This window comes from Callospermophilus lateralis, unplaced genomic scaffold, assembly GCF_048772815.1.
Source record: "Callospermophilus lateralis isolate mCalLat2 unplaced genomic scaffold, mCalLat2.hap1 Scaffold_45, whole genome shotgun sequence".
Taxonomy (NCBI): Eukaryota; Metazoa; Chordata; class Mammalia; order Rodentia; family Sciuridae; genus Callospermophilus; species Callospermophilus lateralis.
In genome coordinates, this window is record NW_027514398.1 from 791096 (window position 1) to 810416 (window position 19321).

The window sequence follows — 19321 nt, forward strand, 5'->3', positions numbered from 1 at the left end:
GCTGCAAATCTAAAACTTCTCTGAACAAAAGTCTATTAGAGACAAATAAGTAAATAAAATAAGGGTTGAGAGAAAAATGTCAGCCAAGTAAATACACAGTTACAGAACACTTTAGTCCCTGTCATGGTTGTAAGTACTTGAAATATAGTAACTCACTAATTCCTCCTAACAACCCTGTGAAGTTGTTCCATCATTCCGATTTTACAAATGAAGGAACTGAGGCACAGGGAGATCAGACGACTTGCCCAGAATAACAGAGTCAATGCAAGCCCCAGGATGCATGCCCAGAAAGCCCAGCTTCTGACCTGTGCTGTACATCATTATATCCAATTCTCCAGATAGGATCTGATCTGAGTCCACAGAGGATTCATGTCCCTAATCTCATGTCTGCTGCACCTACCATACTTCTCTTTTACACCAAGAAACAATGCATACTCTTTTCCTGGTGATGCCGTTAGCCATAGGCAAAGTGTATAATCTGTGATGTTAACAGGACAAGAGACTGTTACCCATGATTTTCAAGCAAGAGTCACATCCCTGGAAGAGTTCAGAAAATCATACCATGTACAAATCTGTCACCTCCCAAACACTGTGAGCTCGAGGACATCGCTGAATGCTGTGCTAATTTCACACAGAGTACCTCCTGGAGCTGTGGTGCTATAGTGAGCAGCAAAGATGGGTACCCCTACATACCAATATCCCCAGGGCCTGGCCTTGTGCTCTGAAGCATTTGCAGAAACACTTGAAAAGGACAGAGGGAGAAGCAGGCAGCCCAGAGGAAAGGGCAGGGCAGGGGGTGGGGACTGAGCAGATTGAGCTGGTCCTTCTCTCCCATTTATTCCAAGGACCAGATGATGAGCACCTCAGAGGCCCACTCTGCTGGCTTCCTATCCTCCCCTTCTCAGCTCTCACATGCCTACTCCCACTTCCACCCTAGATGCTTGAAAGTCCAGGCCAGCCTCTGGCCCAGCTCTCCCAGGTGAAACCTTGAGGCCACTTACCTGAGGTCCAGACAGCCCAGCTGCAGGGCCATGCCTTCGCTGACCTTGCTGGCATAGCACTGCATGTAGTCACTCCGGACCTGGCAAGAGAAGGATCACAGTTCAGACTCACACCCTCATTGTCCCCTTCCCTGAGCAGAGGCCCCAGGAGGTGACACACCTCTGCCTCTGAGCCGTCTCATGCTCACCTAACCACAGACAAGCACTGAGCAGGGATGGGGAGCAGGATGGGAGCTCCCTCTCAGCTCTGCCTCTGCCCCCTGGGCCCCTGAGCCCCTTCACAGGTGAACTTTTATACACATTCTCTTCCTGCTTCAGAGTCTTCACCCCATCCCAATTTGGAGAGAACCGACCCCCCCATATTTGGGGAGGAGTCATTAATTTTTCCAAAGCCCTGTCTGGATTAGTGTTCAGGAAACCAGAGGGGAGATGCAGCTGAGACAAGCTAGAAAATAATGGAAGTAGCTCACTCTTCCTTGGCACATCTTCACACAGGTGCTGGGCACTTATTTAATGCTATGGCATGTCAAAGAGGCTTGGCAATTGTTCAAGAGAGCCAGTTATCACATCTTTAGAAGTTTTATGAACTGGTGAATATCCCATTGGTAGCTTGAATCAGGTCTTGGAAGGAGCATTTACACCATGGGAATTGGCAGGTGCTCTAAACCAGGGGTCTCATCTTCCCAGAGACAGCTTACCTGCACAGTGCCAATGATGTCATTTGATCCTCACAATAGCCCCCATTGAGTAGGTATTAGTATTTTATAGACGAGGAGACAGTTTCATGCAGGTAAATGAAGTCTCTGGTTAGTAAATGGCAGAGCTGGCTAAAAACCAGTTATGAAAGACCCCAGGGCCTGTATGTTAACCTGCTCCTGCTTAATTAGCCCAATCACCTGGGAAGCCAAGGAAGTCCTAGAGGAGCTGGGAGCTTATGGAACAGGTTGGTCTGCACCAAGGTTGGAACAACTGACAATGATCCTCAGGCATAGCAAAAAAGACAAATCTGGGCTTTGTCTTTCCATCATCCTATGGATACACTTGGTCTGGAGGGTGCAATGGGACTCTGGAGGAACTTTTTATCAGTTGGTAAAAATAAAGCAGCATGGTCCTGTTCTCTTTCAGGCTCTCCGTGAAGTCTTCCGGCAAGTAGCAGATTTGAAGGTCATACCTGTGATAGGCAGTCAGACTCTGGGTGATGCAAGGAAGCTCGAATCTCCAGGAGGAAGTGGGTCCCTCCATCCTCCCTATCCTTTGCTCCCCTTCACCATAGCACTACAGTATCCCAACTGGGAACATTTCTGGATACAGATTTACTGTGAGTCCACGTCAGGCTTTGAAAATGCATGCATTAGATATTGTAGGAGGTCTAAGTCTACGATGCCACTTGGATTTTCTAGAAGATTCTGAGGATGGGGAGTGCTTTGGGGAGGACCTCCAGGGCTTCCCCACCCCACATTCCTACCTCCACTCATCCTCCACGTGTAGACATTCATACTTGTCCTGCACCTCTCCCACCTTCATCTGGGGGTGCAGCCAGTGGATCTCATCTGACTTCATGTGCTTTAGCCTCAGTCCATAGCACTCAGGAACCTGGATGTTGGGCCCAATCCACCCACTTAGCAGGACGGAGGTGATGATTTCCTGCAGAGAAGAGAGGGACACAACTCAGGGGTGTTCCTTACTGGGTTCCCCAGGGTGTGTGATTCTCTAGGGTGGGATTCTGCCTTATCGATGTACTTGTTTCTGATTCCCTAGCACTTAGTGCAAGATGTGGTACACAGTGAGCTGTATGTTGTGAATGAACAAATGCTGTTCATTTAGCCAAAATGAGACAGAGACAGAACTGAGGAGACAACACAGGTGCTATGCTTCTGCACGCATTCCAGTTGAACCAGTTAATACTCACTGAGCACCTACCATGTAAAAAGCACCTTCTCAATGGTTCCCAAGTTCACCATCCTTACTGAGTACCAGACCAGGCACTGCTAGATACTTTACACACACGATTTCACTGAATCTGTCCAACATGGGGAAATAAGCAGGTGTCACTGTCCTTGTGTGACAAAGAGGAAACTGATGTAGGTCACACAAGCCATGGCATTATGCTGGGATTTTGAACCCTGGCCTGCTGGACTCTAGATTTCTACTAGGCCAAGCTGATTCACTGGGATGATGGAGAGGGCAATACAGAAGGACAAGACTCACCTCAAGGGAGCAAGTGGCACAGTCCCTACACAAGAAGGATGGTCATAGGAAATGAAGATATGACAATAAAGGTGGCCTCTAGTTAACTGGGCCACTTGCCCACAGCCTGATGTCCTAGCTTCCTGGCCAGAGCCAGAGCTGGATTGACAGGAGGGCCACTTGGGCAGCTGGCTGCCTGGATGTGAACCTCTGAGGCCTTGCCTTGTTCTGACATCACTTTTGCAACATTTTTCCTCAAGCCTCTTATGTGGTTCCACACGTAATGGGTGACTGAAGCCGACTCTTGACAGCAGAGAGATGGCTCAGATGCAAACTTAGAAGCCCGCAGGCACTGACCTATCCTGTTGGATGGCTTGGTGGTGTGACAGACGGATCGATGCCCAGGCAGTTGCTGTTCTGACCAGGAAGAGCAGAGGCAGTTTATTATTTAGATTTCATGATTTTTTTGTTGTTGCTATTTTTTACCATGCCTTCCAAGAAATTCTCTAATTTAGTAAATAAAATGCAGCTAATCTCTTAATTGGAACAAAAAGAAGGAGATATGACATCTTTTTTCTCAGAAGAAAATCTGTTTCTTTCTATCTCCACTAGGAGAATGTTAAACTAATATTAAAATAATATGACTATGAAGAAATGCCCAGTTGTTCATCTGCCCAAGCACACATGTGTCTGGGTCCAGCTATCTCCTACCAGGATGCTAGAAGACCCTCAGCCTAAAACCTCCCTTTCCCCTCAGAGAAAGTTGACTACTGCAGAGAAGTTGACTACTGATCTGTGAGAGAGCTGGGGAAACTGAGGCATAGCATGAACATGTCATCAGTTGTAACAAATCAGCATGGGAATCAATTGACGCTCAGGATGTGGAAGAGGGCAATGACCTAGGCTACCCACTGGGAGAGGGACATGGGTAAGAGGATGTGAAGTAGACAGTTTCGTCACTCTCCACCCACTTATACCACTCATCTTTACCACTCTGTCCACAAGGTCCTCATGATATGGTACCCAACCCCTTTTCACTCCTGAGCCCCATCTGGAGTTCCCAGTTGAGGTGTTTAAACTGAGAGCATTCCCTCTCCCCAGTTAAAACTCATTAGGGTAATGTCTAATTTCCTTAGGGCTGGGCCCCTGTGCTGTTTTTTATTGAAAATCCTTAACATATGTAAGGTAAACAGAGAAGCATAATAACTTCCCTTGTACACACAACCCAGCCTCAGCAATGACCAACATTCTGCCCCTCCTGCTTCATCTGTGCCACCCCCTACTCTCCAACTGTGACTCAACTATTAATTTATTTTGTGGTTCTTCTTTTAAGGTAAAACTTATATAAATTAAAATGCACAATTTTAACTGTATGATTTTGAAACATGAATGCACCTGTGAAACCCACACACCAATTAAGAAAGGCAGTTTTCCAGATCCCTGAAAAGTTTTCTCTTCTCCCTCCTCAGTCATCCCTCGTGGCTCACTCCCACCTCTCCCTCCCAGGAACCACCCCCTCCAGAACTTCACATAAGTGGGGTCATTTTATAGGTGCCATTCTTTTGTGTCTGGCACAGTTTTTTTCACCGAGAAAAATATCTGAAATTTCCCCACATTGTTGTATAATTCAGTAATGTGTTTCTTTTTATTAATGGTGATGTTCTACTTTATAAAGAAAACACAATATGTGTATTTATCCCCCTACTCTTAGAAATAGGGGCTATTTCTAATTTTGACCATTATGAATTAAGTTGCTGTGAAAACTAATTTACAATATTTTTGTGTGTAGATGCTCTTATGGCCTTTGAATAGACACCAAGGAGTAGAATTGTGTGGCCTTATGAGAAACTGCCATGCTTGTTCCACTTTTGTGTTTCCATCATGACATGGGGCTTCTGTTACCCTGCACCTTCTCCAACATTGGGTGCTGTCATCTTTCTAATATGTGTCATCTCAGTAGGGAAACTGAGGCACGGCATGCATGTATTAGCAGATCAGTGTGGGAACCACTTGAGGGGCAGGGCTAGTAGTATATTATTGTGCCTTGATCTGCACCTTCCGATGGCTGACGGCATTGATCACATTTTTATGTGTGTATTGGCCATTCACACTCCTTCTTTATGAAGTGTCTGTTCAAGTCTTCTGCCCTTTTTTCTATGTTGTGTTTTTGTGATTGAGTTTTAGGAGATCTTTATACATTTTAGCTAAAAGTACTTTGTATGATCTGTTTTACTACTATCTTCTCCAGATCTGTAATCATTTCCATTTTAGTGTCTCGGTATCTATAATTTATCAAAAATTTCTTTTACGGTTAGTGCCTTCTGCGTCCTAAGAAATCTTCACCTGCTTCCAGGTCATGAAGATATACTGTGTCTTCTTTTATAAGAGTCATAGTTTTGGAGCAGTGGTAGAGTGCTCACCTAGAATAGGTGAGGCACTGGGTTTGATCCTCAGCACCACATAAAGATAAATAAATAAAAATAAAGGCATTGTGTCCACCTACATCTAAAAATATTTTTAAAAAGATTCATAGATTTAATATTTACTTTTAGGTCTTTGATGCATTTTAAATGAATGTTTCTGTGTGGTGTGAAGCAGGGATAAAACACTTGTTCATGTAGTTCTACAGTCATTTGCATTGGTTGTTAACTTTCCTTTCCAAGTGAATGGTTTTCCTGTCTTTGTAAAAGATTAGTTGGCTATCTAAGTTTAGGTCTATTTCTGAATTCTAACTCCTTTCTATTGATCTTTCTTCACACCTCGCTGATACCATAAATGTACACATTACTGTAGTTTTAGGGATCTTAAAGTCAAATGGGATAAATCTTCTGTTTCTCGCCAAGATTATTGGTTTTTTAGATCTTCACATGTCCATATTGATTTTAAAAACAGCTTTCCCTGTTCTTTTCCAGAACTTTGTAGCATTATTATGATTGGGACTGTGTTAAATCTCTAGTTTAATGGGGTGGGGATGCAGGAATGGATCTCTTAACAGTACTGAGTCTTCCAATTCTGAACATGGTATTTCTCTGTTTCTTTAAATTTTCTTTAGTTTCTTTAAGTAATGCTTTATAGTTTCCAGTTATAGGCTTTAGTCCTAAGTGGCTGGTGTATTTCGATGCTTTTTTAAATTGGAATTTTTAAAAGTTGATTATTCATTTTGCTCACCATTTCTGTGACTCCCTTCTTGCTGCTCTGCCGGCCCTGGTTTCTAACCGCTTACACCTTGGGCTAGCAAGGCTGCTGCTTTCTGCCTGTGCCCCTCCCAGACTGGATAGTATCCTCCAAAGAAAAGCCAGGCACTCCCACTCATTCATCACAGTCCATGTCACAAGAGCTGATGTCCTTCTTAGTCTCTGCTTGCTGTAGACACTCTTCAGTCCTTAGAGATGGCTTTAAAATTTTGTCCTGGTTTTATCATTGTTACCTGCAAGAAGATGAGTCCAACCAAGCTATTTCACTGTTTTTGAAATCTCTGTGCTATTTTATGAACAAATCTGTGTCCTCTGAAAATGGAAGAGGCCTGGGGAGCTGAGAGCTCCTTTCAAGGCACTAACAGCCAGACAGCAACATAGAAAATATCAGGAATAGCAAGCCCTGGTGCCACTCTAGCAGGGCCCAACCACTCACCAGTACCCAGCTAGATGTCCTTGGAAAACACTGATGCTCTCTGGAATCCGTTTTTGTTTCTTTATTTCTTTATTTTTTGTTTTTAAATCTAGAACATGGGAAAAATGGCAGTATTTGGAATGGTTTTGTGAGAATTAAATTAATTAGAACTCTTTAGACTATCACTTGACTCAAGGTAAACACTAAAAACACAAACAAATAAAACATTGTTTTAACAACAACCTTTTGCAAAGTCTGGTGCTTCATAAACTAGATTGGGAAAACAAAATTTTGGAGCCTCCTGTTTTACTCCTCTTTTTTTTTTCTTTTTCCTTCCCTAGGAGGTGGTGGCACGGCCAAAGGTGAAAGTGGTGAGGCTGAGGGCCCATTGCAGAGTCAGCTAGTGATTAGGAAATTGGCTCCACACAGGGGGCTGAGCAAAGAAGAAATCTATGAGGATGCTGGGAAACTTTTACTGGTGGAAGGAGTACACAGACTATTGAGAGGGGAAGGCTATAGAGGACCCCATATAAGGAACTGGAATTAGAAATAGTGTTTGACTCATAGTTTAAGACAAAGAGAGAGAAAGAGACTGAGCTTTGTTTACGAAAGGGCTTAGGGGCAAGGACATTCCCTAGTGATTTGCAAACCAACCACCCAAGTCGTAGTTTACAGATAAATAACCTTCTTCACTGAAAGTTATCTAAGGTTCCTTGGAGAAATGGGTGATTCCAGAGCTGGGGCAGAAGAAAAGAGAAAAGTACAAAATGAGCCTGAAACATCATTTTTGTGCCAGGAAAAGAGAAAATGTTTAGAGGATGTTGGGAATATATGACAATGAGACAGAATGAGCTTGAAGGGACCCAGAATGGCCAAATCTGGGACAACCTAAGTATTAAAATATAATGATAGGAATTACATCCAATGGAAAAAAATATACTCTGAATAGATAAATAAACGGGGGAGAAGAGAATGCTTCTCTTCTTAGTAGAAGGCCAATTAGTAAATGTAATGAAAAGGATGGAAATACAAATCACCATTTGGCAACAAGCTCAGTGTTGGTTAATCAGTGCACGTTTCATCAAAGGATGATGAAGTTGGAGAGTGGAGGTCTGATGGTGGGCAGAGGATTGACAGTCTCAGGGCATTGCTCCTCAGATGTCAACCAAATACAAAAGAAAACCTGGCAGGCATGAAAGGCCCAGTTGTCCAGGTTAGCATCTCCCAGTTTAGGACAGGCAGCTCTGGTGCGCTTCCTGCCTCCATGTGACAAGAAAAGTACAGCTTCACTTCTGAGATGTCCTGCCAAGAGTTTGAGGCCCAAGACTGGTGATGAGACCCAGAGTGAGGGGTCTCCCCAGAGTCCCTGTGGAACAAAGGATTGAGGATCTCTTTCACATTGGAGAAAACAGAAGAAATATGACAGCAATGTATGCTCCTGGACTGAGGGACATGGACATGGCTGGGTCAGTCAGATGGAGTTTGTGGGTTGCACAGTGATATCAGGGATATGGGCTGAATGATGGTGTCAGGGGTGTGAGTTGTGTGGTGGTATCAGAATAACACTGACTTCCCAATTTACATGGCTGTAGTGGAACTTGGCAGGAGATTGCCCTTGTTTGGGGAAAATAAACACTGGAGCATTTTAATAATGGGCAGCATTGCCACAACTTGCCCTCAAATAGTTTTAAAAAAAGATGAAGGGCATGCTTGAATGAATGTGCTTAAGAAGAAAAAGAGCTAGTAAATAAAGCAGAAGACATTGAAAAACTGTGGAACCAGAGTGAAGGTGACTTGAATTCTTAGAACTGCTTTTTCAAACTTTTTGTTAAATTTGAAATAATTACAAAATAAAAAGAGAGGAGAGACTCTTATAGGACCTAGGACATGTGAAAGAAAAATACTATATCAAGGGGATAAATAAAACTTCTGTCAGGCCAGACAGAGCCTTGCTGCTTTCCAAGGTATCTGAGAGGGGTTGGACAGAGTCCAGCTCTCTGTTTCATGGTTGGTGAAACTTTCTAGGACCTGCTCTGGGCAATAAATTTCCAGGTTTCTTTCTTGGAAGTGAAAGATTCTGTAGAGAAGATAGTGGGGTAACTCTAGATCCTTGGAGTGGAAATTCATAACTCCTTGCTTAACAGATGCTTATAGAAAGATAGATTTCAGCCCCAGGAAAGGAAGAACTTGGGATTTCTCCAAGCTCAAACACACTCTCTGGGAGGCTGTCCAGTGCTGGGAAGATTCTTATCAGGGACAAACCTGAATCTCCAGGGAAACTACCAACATGACTACCACTAGTCACTGAGGTTGTATGGTGAAGAATCTGGCTATTCTATGACCTTCGTTCTGGGGAAGGAGCCTCTAGACCTTTGGAATTCCCAAGTGATAGGATTGCCTTTGAAATTCATGATGGGTACCTGGACCACACTTGAATCTATGCTAATGAACGGAGAGGGACCCTAGATGACTTCAGGATGGGTCCTGGTCAACCATGTTTCAGGCTTTCAAGTTGGAAAGACCAACTCTGTGATTAGAGTGTTGGAGCTTTGAGCCACATGATGGCCTTATCTTGAAGGAGGGAAGAAAGCTGGAGATTAAGTTCAGTGTGGCCAATGATTCAATCAACCATCTAAACAGGCCCCCATAATAAACACTGAGAAAACCCTGGAAACTTGTGGGCTCAGGTGAGCTTCCTGATTGGTGATGCATCCTAAGGACATGGAAACTTCATATTTGGGATCCTCTTGGACTTTGTGTTATGCATTTCTTCCTTTGACTGGTCAAAACTAAAATCATTCATGTGTATGGCACTTTTCTGAGTTCTATGAGTTGGTTTGGTGAAACTTAAGCAAATAGAGGGAACTCCCACATCCATAGTCAGTTGATCAAAAGTGTTGGTGGTCTGAGAATGCTGGAGCCTGCATCTCGGGTCTGAGGGGAGGGGTGTCCTGTGGACTATGCCCCCAACCTGTGAAGACTATATGGACTGCAGAATTTACATTACAAATGGGCTGATCCATTAGGCATAGCAGGGAGAAAAAAGAAGATTGATGACCACAAGTGACACAAAAAGAACAGTAACTTTGGAGTTTCTCAAACCAGTGATTTGCAAGGTGTGAATCCAATTCTGACACACTTTTAGCAAGATAGGACAGTCCTCTCCCAGTTGTTCTCTATTGAGCTGCAGAAAGGGTCTTCCTTCAAACCATCAGCAAAAATCGACCCCATTCACACCGTGCAGAGCAAATTAGGGGCTCCATCATTGGCATGCAGAGCCCTCAGCTGTGGAGGAACTTAGATTTTGTAGGTAGAAGAAAGTGGTTGAGTTTCAGGGAGGAGTCAGAGAAGTACAAGCTCAGGGCCTTGGGGCCACCCTCCCTGTGTTGGCTCCCATAGTGGTCCTGTCTTCTGTGCTCCCTGCTGCTCTCTGGTACCTGCACATCTTCTCAAATGGTGGAAGCAGCAACATGGGTGCTCTACCCACTGTCATCACCTGTCACTAATGAGTCAATATTTCTTTCTCTATTCATAAATCACTCCTTTAAAATTATAGTACAAGATGCATACTACTCACTCAATTGCCATATGAAACATGATTTTTTTAATGGTCTTAGTTTTCTCAGTTGCTCTTTGGATAAGCCCAGGATTTGTTTTCTGCAAGAAGGCCTTGTTTGCCCTGGATGAAGCTTCCAAGCACTCAGCCTGCCCTTGGTGCACAGCCTGGATGTGAGAAGCCTTCTGGCGCTTTTTTGCAAACATTGGCATTTCCAGGGCTTCTCTTTCTATTTGGCTAATGATGATTTATTTTCTTTACCAAATAGTGTGAAAACCTCCTCCAGAAGACTTCTCCTATCTCCCCATTCTCTGGCTTTTCCTCTTGTAGGTCATAAACAAAGAAAGAATATGACTGGGTGTCTTGTCTCTAAGAGCAGGAAAACTTACAGTCATGCACTACATAGTCAATAATGGACCACATATAGGATAGCAGTCACTCTGATTATACCATCTAGTGACATCAGATGTGTGTGTAAGTGTGCTTTACAATGTTCACATGAGGATGAATTCACCTCGAGGTGTATTTCTCCTGTCATTGAGTGACACTCGACTATGCTCCCAAACATAAAGGACATCCAAGCACTTATCTTCTCCATTTACTTTCTCTGTCTTTAACCACATCAATCACACTGAGGTACTTCTCCTGTAATCTCTGTGGTCTATTTTCTCAGGCTCATCTGTTTTTAGGCATCACCTAATCTTTTTGTTTTCCTTGAGCTTATTAGACATACTGTATGTCAGTGACTGGGTTTTTCAAAACAATGTGATAAATGTGGTCCCCATCATCCTCCACTCTTTTGCAAAAAATGGTCCTTGCCTAAGGTCACATCCCTGATGAGGGATGGCTCACATACAGTGATTGGTCAATAGATAGTCATCAAGGCCTGTCCTTTCATCCTGATTGGGCCAATGTCACTGAGCTGCCCTAGCTCCAGAGATCCAGAGTTCCATGTGGAATGGACTGTTTCACAGCCGAGCTTTGCCCCAGCCGATCCTGCATCTCCTGTTCCAGGTGCATCTTGTGAGAGTCCCCATTCACACTTCTTCCACCCAGGCCTCCAAGCCGGGTCTGCCTCCTGGGAGCCCCACTGGGACTCTGGCTTGTAGACTATGTTCTGGGCTTGATTCAGTTCACCCTCCTTTCTCATTGCCCTACCAAGACCAAATGATCCTCTTTTTTAAGATAACAGAATTCAACCTATAATGAATAAGATCTACTTAAGCTTTGGTTCAAGAGAGTCTTGCTTCAACTTTGTCCAAAAAGGTGTCACTCTAAGATTGAGAACAAATTTAAATCAAGTGACTTCAGTTGAAAATTCCCGTTGGTTCCTTGTTTTCTATATGATAAGAGAATAAGAACCAATCTTTCTTTAGCATTAGGATTAAAAGGCCCTTTGGAATGTCCCTCCATATGTTCTTCACAGTCCTGTCTTCCCCTCTTGACCCACAAATTGCCTAGCCCCAGGGCTGGTCTTTCCACCCTCACCACAGCATGCCATTGCTTTTCTCTGTGCTTGACTACATCTTCTTCCTGCCTGGCTCCCTCTGTCTCCTGACTTCTCCTGGAGATCTCCCAGTCATCACAGGTATCCTTTAAGGACCCAGTCCATACTTAAGTCCTCTGGAAATCCCTTCCAGACTGCCCTTGACAGAGCTCTTGTTTTATCACTGAGATAACAAAGGACTTTGCTTATGAATCCAGCAAGAAACTGTTATGGATTGAGTTTGTTCCCGCAAAAAGACACATTGGAGTCCTAAACTCTAGTTCTTAGAATGTGACATTATCTGGAAATAGGGTCTTTGCAGACTACTCAAGCTCAAATGAAAACTTTAGGTTGGGCTCTAATCCAATATGGTCAGTATCCTCCAAAAGGGAGAAATTTGGAAACAGAGAGAAACACACACAGTGGGAGTGCCAGGTGAAGATGTGGGATTTGAGTGACACATCTGCAAACCATGGAACACCAAAGCATGCTGGAAAGTCGTCAGATGCTAAGAGGCAAGAGAGGGTTCCCTTAAGGTCTTAGAGGGAGCGTGGCCCTGCTGAGGTCTTGCTCTTGGCTTTCCTGCCTCCAGAAATGTGAGATGATTCATTTTCATTGTTTTAAACCACCCTGTTGGTGAGACTTTGTTATAGCAGCCCTGGGAAACTAATGAAGACATTTTTCAATATGAACTAAAACCACAGTCTAGGTCTGATCTTTGATAAGACAAACACCAACTCTCATTTTAGTTCTAATTGGTAAATGGTTATGAGAAATTTAAGAAATTTTGTTACCTGTCTTAACAGTGATCTTCCAGTCATACCTTTCCAAGTGATGACAATAAAGATTTAAATGCATTTCCAATTATTTTTAGATGTCAGACTAACATTTTCTGCAGTGTGACACTGAACTAAGACTGGCCGGCCTTATGTGGATCACAGATACATAAAGAGCTTAGTGTAGTGTTTGGCATACAGTAGGTGCTTGACCTGGCCCAAAGGTCAAGTCAACCTGATGAGCTGAACTGATTGGCCCAGGAAGTCTGAGACCTGAGGATGGAGCATCTCTCCAATGGCTCAGGCTTTGCCTGAGTGAGTGGGAGCTAGTGCCTAAGCAGAAACCCAGTAGGTAGGGGCCAAAGGAAGGGGCCAGAGCTGTGGGCCCAGAGCTGTGGGATGCAGTCTCTCAATACCTGCAAGCTCCAAGGAAGGGGTGCAGTGTTGAAGAAAGCAGTCTTTAGAAAGGGACCTGAGGTGGGCTGGGGTTCTGGCTCCAGAGGTAGAGTGCTCACCTAGCATGAGTGAGGCACTGGGTTCAATCCTAAGCACCACATAAAGTAAAATAAAAGTAAAATAAAGACACTGTGTCCACCTATAACTAAAAAATAAATATTAAAGAGAAAGAAAAGGACCCAAGGCTGTTGGTGAGCTGAAGCCAGTACCAGCAGAGGTGGGTAAAGGGTGGTAAATGATAAATGATCCTGTGGGACAATCAGGCCATGGTAACAGCTGATGCAGCCATGCCACCTGGATGAAAGAAAGAATGAAAAAAAAAAAAAACACTTTCTTCTGCTCAGAGCAAGAGCCATGAAGGGCCTCAGCCCCAACACCCCACTCAGCCCAGCAGCAGCTTCCCTTTTCCCTTCTGTAGTGAGACCAGAAGTAGGCACAAGGAAGCCATGAAGAAGGAACAAGAGCTTCTCTGTGGCTGACTTACAGTGCATGAGAGGTACCTCCCCCCCAAAAAAAAAAAAACACTCTGTTAAAGGTAAAACCATTCTATCTATATTCAGATTTGCTAATATACCACCAGTTTGGGCCTTTTGCTAAGTTTTGGAGGAATGATGGATAATGATGGATAATAAAGATTAGGAAGGAAAGTACCAGGTGGTGTATTTCTTCAAAAATTTCTGCCTGTTAAAGTAATGACTTTCCAATTCACTATGAAGTCAACATGTAGCATGTGCCTCAGCAGGAGGGGTGGGTGACGTGGGTTACTTCAGTGTCCAGGTAAAGCAGGTTTTTCTCATGTCCAGTGATGGGTCCCAGGCACCCATTTTACTATAATGCTCCACAATTGTCATCAATGAGTCTCAACAGGCACCACTAACATTTGAGGCAAGAAGTTTCTTTGTCATGTGGGTCTGTTCTACACCAATAGCTACAGCCCACAGACAGCCACGCCCCAGACCCCAATTGTGGTGACAGTGACGACAATGTGGATTTGTGGCCATTCTCTTTGGGCTTTATAACTGGAACCCATTGGTCCATCCATCATTAAATAAGGACTCATTAATTAATTCAGCAAATTGGGGAAATGAAGGAAGTAAGAGAGAGGGGAACAGAGCTGCTTTTTTGTAGAAGAGCCTTCCAGACAAATGGTCCAGAAATTATGGAGGGCCCTGGGTGGGAGGATGTGAGGATTCAGTGTGCTTGGTGCCACACGAGCTGGGGTGAAGACAGCATGGAGGGAACTGATAGGAGAAAAGGTCAGGGAGGCTCTGCCAGGTGTCAGCAAATGTTTTCTGTAAAGGGTCAGGTAGAAGATATCTGAGGCTTTGTGGACCATAGGATATCTGTTGCAAATTCCCAACGCTGTTACTGTAGCTCAAAAGAGCTATAGATAATACATGAGTGTGGTTGTGGTTCAATAAAACTGTATTTACAAAAATGAGAGCAACCGGCTGTATTTGGCCTGAAAACAATAATTGCTTGTAAACCCTGTTGTGAACCAAGGTGAGACTGTAGATTTTAAGTGAGATAAGGAGCCACTGGAGAGTTTAAAGCAGAGCAATGATATGATCTAAGCTATGTCTTAAACATGTCCCTCTAATTGACCTGTGTTTTAAAAATTCACCATAGCTGCTGCCTATAGGGTGGAGCATGTGGGTCTAAGGGCAGAGCAGTTAGCAGGCAAATGAGTTATTCCAGACAAGAGATGCTGATGGATTGGACCAAGAAAGAGGCAATGGATGGTTGAAGGGAGTCAGAATCTGGGTGTTTGTGATGGTGGAGCCTGAAAGGACTTTCTAGTGGACTGAATAGAGTCCGAGAGAATGAACGAAGTCATGACAGCTCTAAGGCCTGAGACATTGTTGGCAAAGAGTGGAGCATCAGGTAATGAAAAAGACTGAGGAGAAGACCAGTGGTGATGTTTGATTCTGCACATATGGTCAGTGGAGACGGCAACCTGGCAGGTGGGGAAGAGACTGGGAGTCGTGGGAGCCTGAAGTTAGAAGTACACATATGGCACCACTTAGGTTAGAATCATAGGTAGGGGAACTGGAGGAGATCACCTGAAGAGTGACAAGGCAACACCCTAGGGGGTCACATGCTTGGCAACATCACAGGAAGCCTCACATTAGGGCACACAACCTGCAGGTGGCCAGCAGCTGAGAATTCTGGGAAGTGGAGAGGAGGGGTAGACTTGTGTCAGCCAAGTTCAAAGGTCAGTTCCAACGCCAGTTGTGCGTCTGGGTGGAGTGTGTGCAGAAAGCTCACACTTAGGTCTGTACATCTGTATGTCCTGGTCTGTGCTAGCCTACATACAGAAACCAGTGACAAACACAGTGATAGTGAGAGACAGCTATCAAGAGGTAGAAGAATGGGGTCCCCCAAAGTATGCCTATGTCCTAACCTCCAGAACCTCAAGGTGACCTCATTTGGAAAATGGGTCTATATAGATGTAACTGAGTTAAGAATTTCAAGATGAGGTCATTCTGGACTGTGGTCATTCTGGCTCATAACCTGTATGGCAATGTTCATATAAAAGACACACAAAGAGAAGGAGGGTGTGTGAAGACAGAGGCAGAGACTGGAGCAATGCTGTCATTAGCCAAGGAACACCTGGACTATCAGAAGCTGAAGAGTCAGAGAAGGATCTGTCCTAGAGCCCTCAGAGAGACCAAGGCCCCAATGACACCTTGATTTGGGACTTCCAGCCTCCAGAACTGCAAAGGAACCATCCCTATGTTTTTGAAGCCCCAGGTTTGTAGTAATACATTATGACTGAAATAGGAAACTGATTCAAAGGCCATCTGAGTTCCATGTCCTCAACACATAAGGCATAATTTTTAAAAAAGTGATAGAAGAACAAAATAATAAAAGTTAGCATAACTTCTCACTCTGAGAGCATTCAGTTAGAGGTGATAAAAGCCTCTAACCAGGACATTTAGCAAAGCAACCACCAGGTTAAAAATAAAAAGATAGACATCTGACTGCAAATTTGTCATTGTCATGAATCTAAGCATACAGATAAACAGAGGGGCCCAGAACTCTGCATGTTTGCCTTGCGCTTGCCTCAGTAGGTGTCTGTGTGGGTGGGTGGCCAGGAGCACTCACAGGAAATGGGGAGGGTGCAGAAAGGAGGAGGCCTGTGAGTGTGCCTCTTCTATATTATTCTGAGTGTCTGTGTGGTACTAGCTTGTGGCTTCCTGGATGAGCCTTTCCTCTCCTATGCCAGTGACGTTCTCATGCACGGGAAGCTGGCCTTCTATAATTTCATCTATTCTTATTAGGGTAGGTTTTCTTTTAGTACAGGTAGCCCTCCCCTCCTTTCCTCTTGCACCCCAACCTTGCATCCCAAACTTGAGGCCTTGCCCTAGCTGCATCTGAACGAGGGCAGCAGGAATGCTCTGGAAACCAAGAACCTGGACCAATGGTCTGAAGGCCAGACTGCTCCTCCAAACTCAGGGAGCTGCTGGCCCTGTGTCTCTGTCCCTTGGGCTGCTGAAACAACATACCACAGACAGGGCAGCCTAAACAAAACTTCTTATAGTTCTGGAGGCTGAAAAATACAAGATCAAGGTGCCAGTTCTTTGTGAGGGTCCAATTCCTGGCTTACAGACAGCTCCCTTTTTGCTGTGTCTCCCATGGCTAAGACAGAGTGTGCTCTGGACTCTCTTCATCTTTGAGGGCATTAATACTATAATGGGGGCCCCACCCTCAAGGTCTTACCTAAATCTAATTACCTCCTATCTTAGTCTGTTCCTGTTGTTATAACAAAATACATTAAGAGGGATAATTATAAACAACAGAGAATTACTGCTCACAGATCCTGAGGATGGGAAGTCCAAGATCAAGGTACCACCAGATTCACTGTCTGGTGAGGGTTCCAAGATGGTGCCTTCTTGCTGCATCCTCACATGGCAGAGAAGGGAAGAGGGTGCTTCCTTCAACCTCTTTGGAAGGGCAATAATCTCATTCATGGGGCCAGAGCTTTTGATGCTGTCACACTCAGTATTAGGTCCAATGTAGCCTTTTGACCAAGTAGCTCCCAAAGGCCCCTCCTCCAAAATGACACCACATCAGGGGCTAGGACTGTACCATGTAAATTGGGGAGGAGCAAAAAACATTCAGTGCATAGCACACTGTGCCACATCAGGTGAGTGGTTTAAGCTTGAAGCTAAGTTGGATGGGAATTTGATGGTGTCACACAAGCACAGGGCACACTTGGAAACTGGACTCTGCCCTCATCCCATTCCAGGGAAGCCACACCCAGGGCCCACACCTGCAATGCAGAGACTCTGCTGTGGGTGGGAGGAATGCATTTGGAAGGACAGGAAGGACACAGAATGGCTTTAGTTCCTGTCCCTCCTGGGAATGCAAATATGAATTCCCAGTGCAGTGACACTTCAGGAAAAAAATGAAGATGTATCTCAAATGCAGCTTTTCAGCCTAGTGGAGGCTGGCTGAGAGATAGGTTAGGAGTGGGGGTCCTGCCAGCAATTCTGCATTGCACCATATCATGGACGAATGCCCATTTTTTCTTACTACCCTCCTGAGAGAGAAAAACAGATGATCTGATAATAGGGATGCACACACACAGAGAGTGGGTCTGCTGGTGACAGCCAGAGGGAGAAGACACCACGAAACAGGCAGTCAGTGTGCCAGGCACGGGGACGACAGAACATGGCACTTAGAAGCAGGTGACCAACAATTCAACCTCACATGCATTGTACTTTGGTGCTTGGCAGGGACATTCCTAATGATTATCCCTGGACATTATGTGTAAGCTGGAACTGAGACAAACCAGGACATATAGTAAGCCCTCTCACCCAAAAGAGAATGAGAAGAAAAGGAGAGGGAGAAGGAGAGAGAGAGAGGATGGGGACTGCGTGCACGTAATCATGATCATGAAGGAGACACCCCGTTTTGGCACGTCTGGGTGATGCTCTGCAAGTTGTTTTCAGAATGCCATTTTATCCTCTTTCCCAGACAAGCAAATTAGCACATTAGAAGAAAATAGAATGATATAAGCCTCTGCTTGCTACAGAGATTCCAAGCTCCCAAACAAACACAATTTCCTCTGAATAGCAAACCAAAGGGAAGTGGAAAATCAAGAAGAGCCAAGTATGGTTTTCATTGGGCACATTTCTGAGTCTCTCCAGCATCTATCTGATTTCTGAGGGGTCCTAGGAACCAAATCCAGGGAGTACTTTTGTGGTTTTGAACGTGGCAAGCATCATGAGTCTATTGTATTTGCATAGAAGTAAGTTGGGGATAAAGATAACTCTACGAAGTAAGCAAGTATGCCTGGAGTAATCATGTTTTGAAAAGATGCCCCGGCAGCGGCTGTGCCAGGGTGAATCTCCATTGCTTCTATTTGATCAGATGCAGCCAAGTGGGGGGTGTTGGAATTTCAGGAGTGTTTTTATGGAAGGACATGTGCTTGGCAAATCTGGAAGTGCTGGCAGCATTTTGAGTACTCGGAGGATGGTGAAAGAAGATATGGAGCTGAATTTGAAAAATTTGTTGAAGTCAAAGCCAAGCTAGGAAAAGGAGGCTGTCAGGAAGTAGATGGAGGGAGGTACTTCTCCAGGAGAATCTCAGTCAAGGATGCCAGGCCTGGGTTCCCTATTGGACATTCCCTACTGGACACCTCTAGTGGGCTCTGAATAGCAAAGCTAGTCCTTGATGTTCAGACCCAACTCTTCTGTGTTATTTGTTCTCCTCTGCCTTGTTTCTTCCTGTCAGAGCTTTTGCCTCAGTTTGTAATCATTTGTTCTTTGGTTTGAGTCAATTTTGGTCTCACCCTTGGCCAGGAAACCCTGTGAAAGCAGAGAGTGTACCTGTGTTTTGGGGTACTTTGCTGCCCCAGGCCACGGCCAGCACGGTGCCAGGGATGGGCACCCAACTCTGTTTGTGGAATGGAACATGGAATTATTCAAGACTCTTTCCACAGTGACCTCATCCACAGCCATGGTTTCAACCACCATCTTGAGGCTGACCACACTCAACTGTCTGTGCTCACACTAGTTCTCCCCTCCAGAACATGCACCAACGGTTACTCAACATTTCCATGTGAAAGTGTTAAAGCACCTCAATCGCACTGAAAGATCTGTAACTGCACTGGGGAACACGTCACTCCCCACCCAGTCTCTCCTCCAGTGTTCATCATCTTAGGGAGGGGGCCCTGTCCACCTGAACCAGGGCTGCCACTCTTCACACCTCCCTATCCCTCACTCCTGCACCTCCCATCCAT

The 19321-nt window shown here is 44.7% G+C and overlaps 1 pseudogene; it reads right to left on the reverse strand.

Annotated features, from left to right (window-relative positions):
- The window catches only part of LOC143388899 (protein-tyrosine kinase 2-beta-like), a 53716-nt pseudogene that overhangs the window by 27092 nt on the left and 7303 nt on the right, over positions 1–19321 (reverse strand).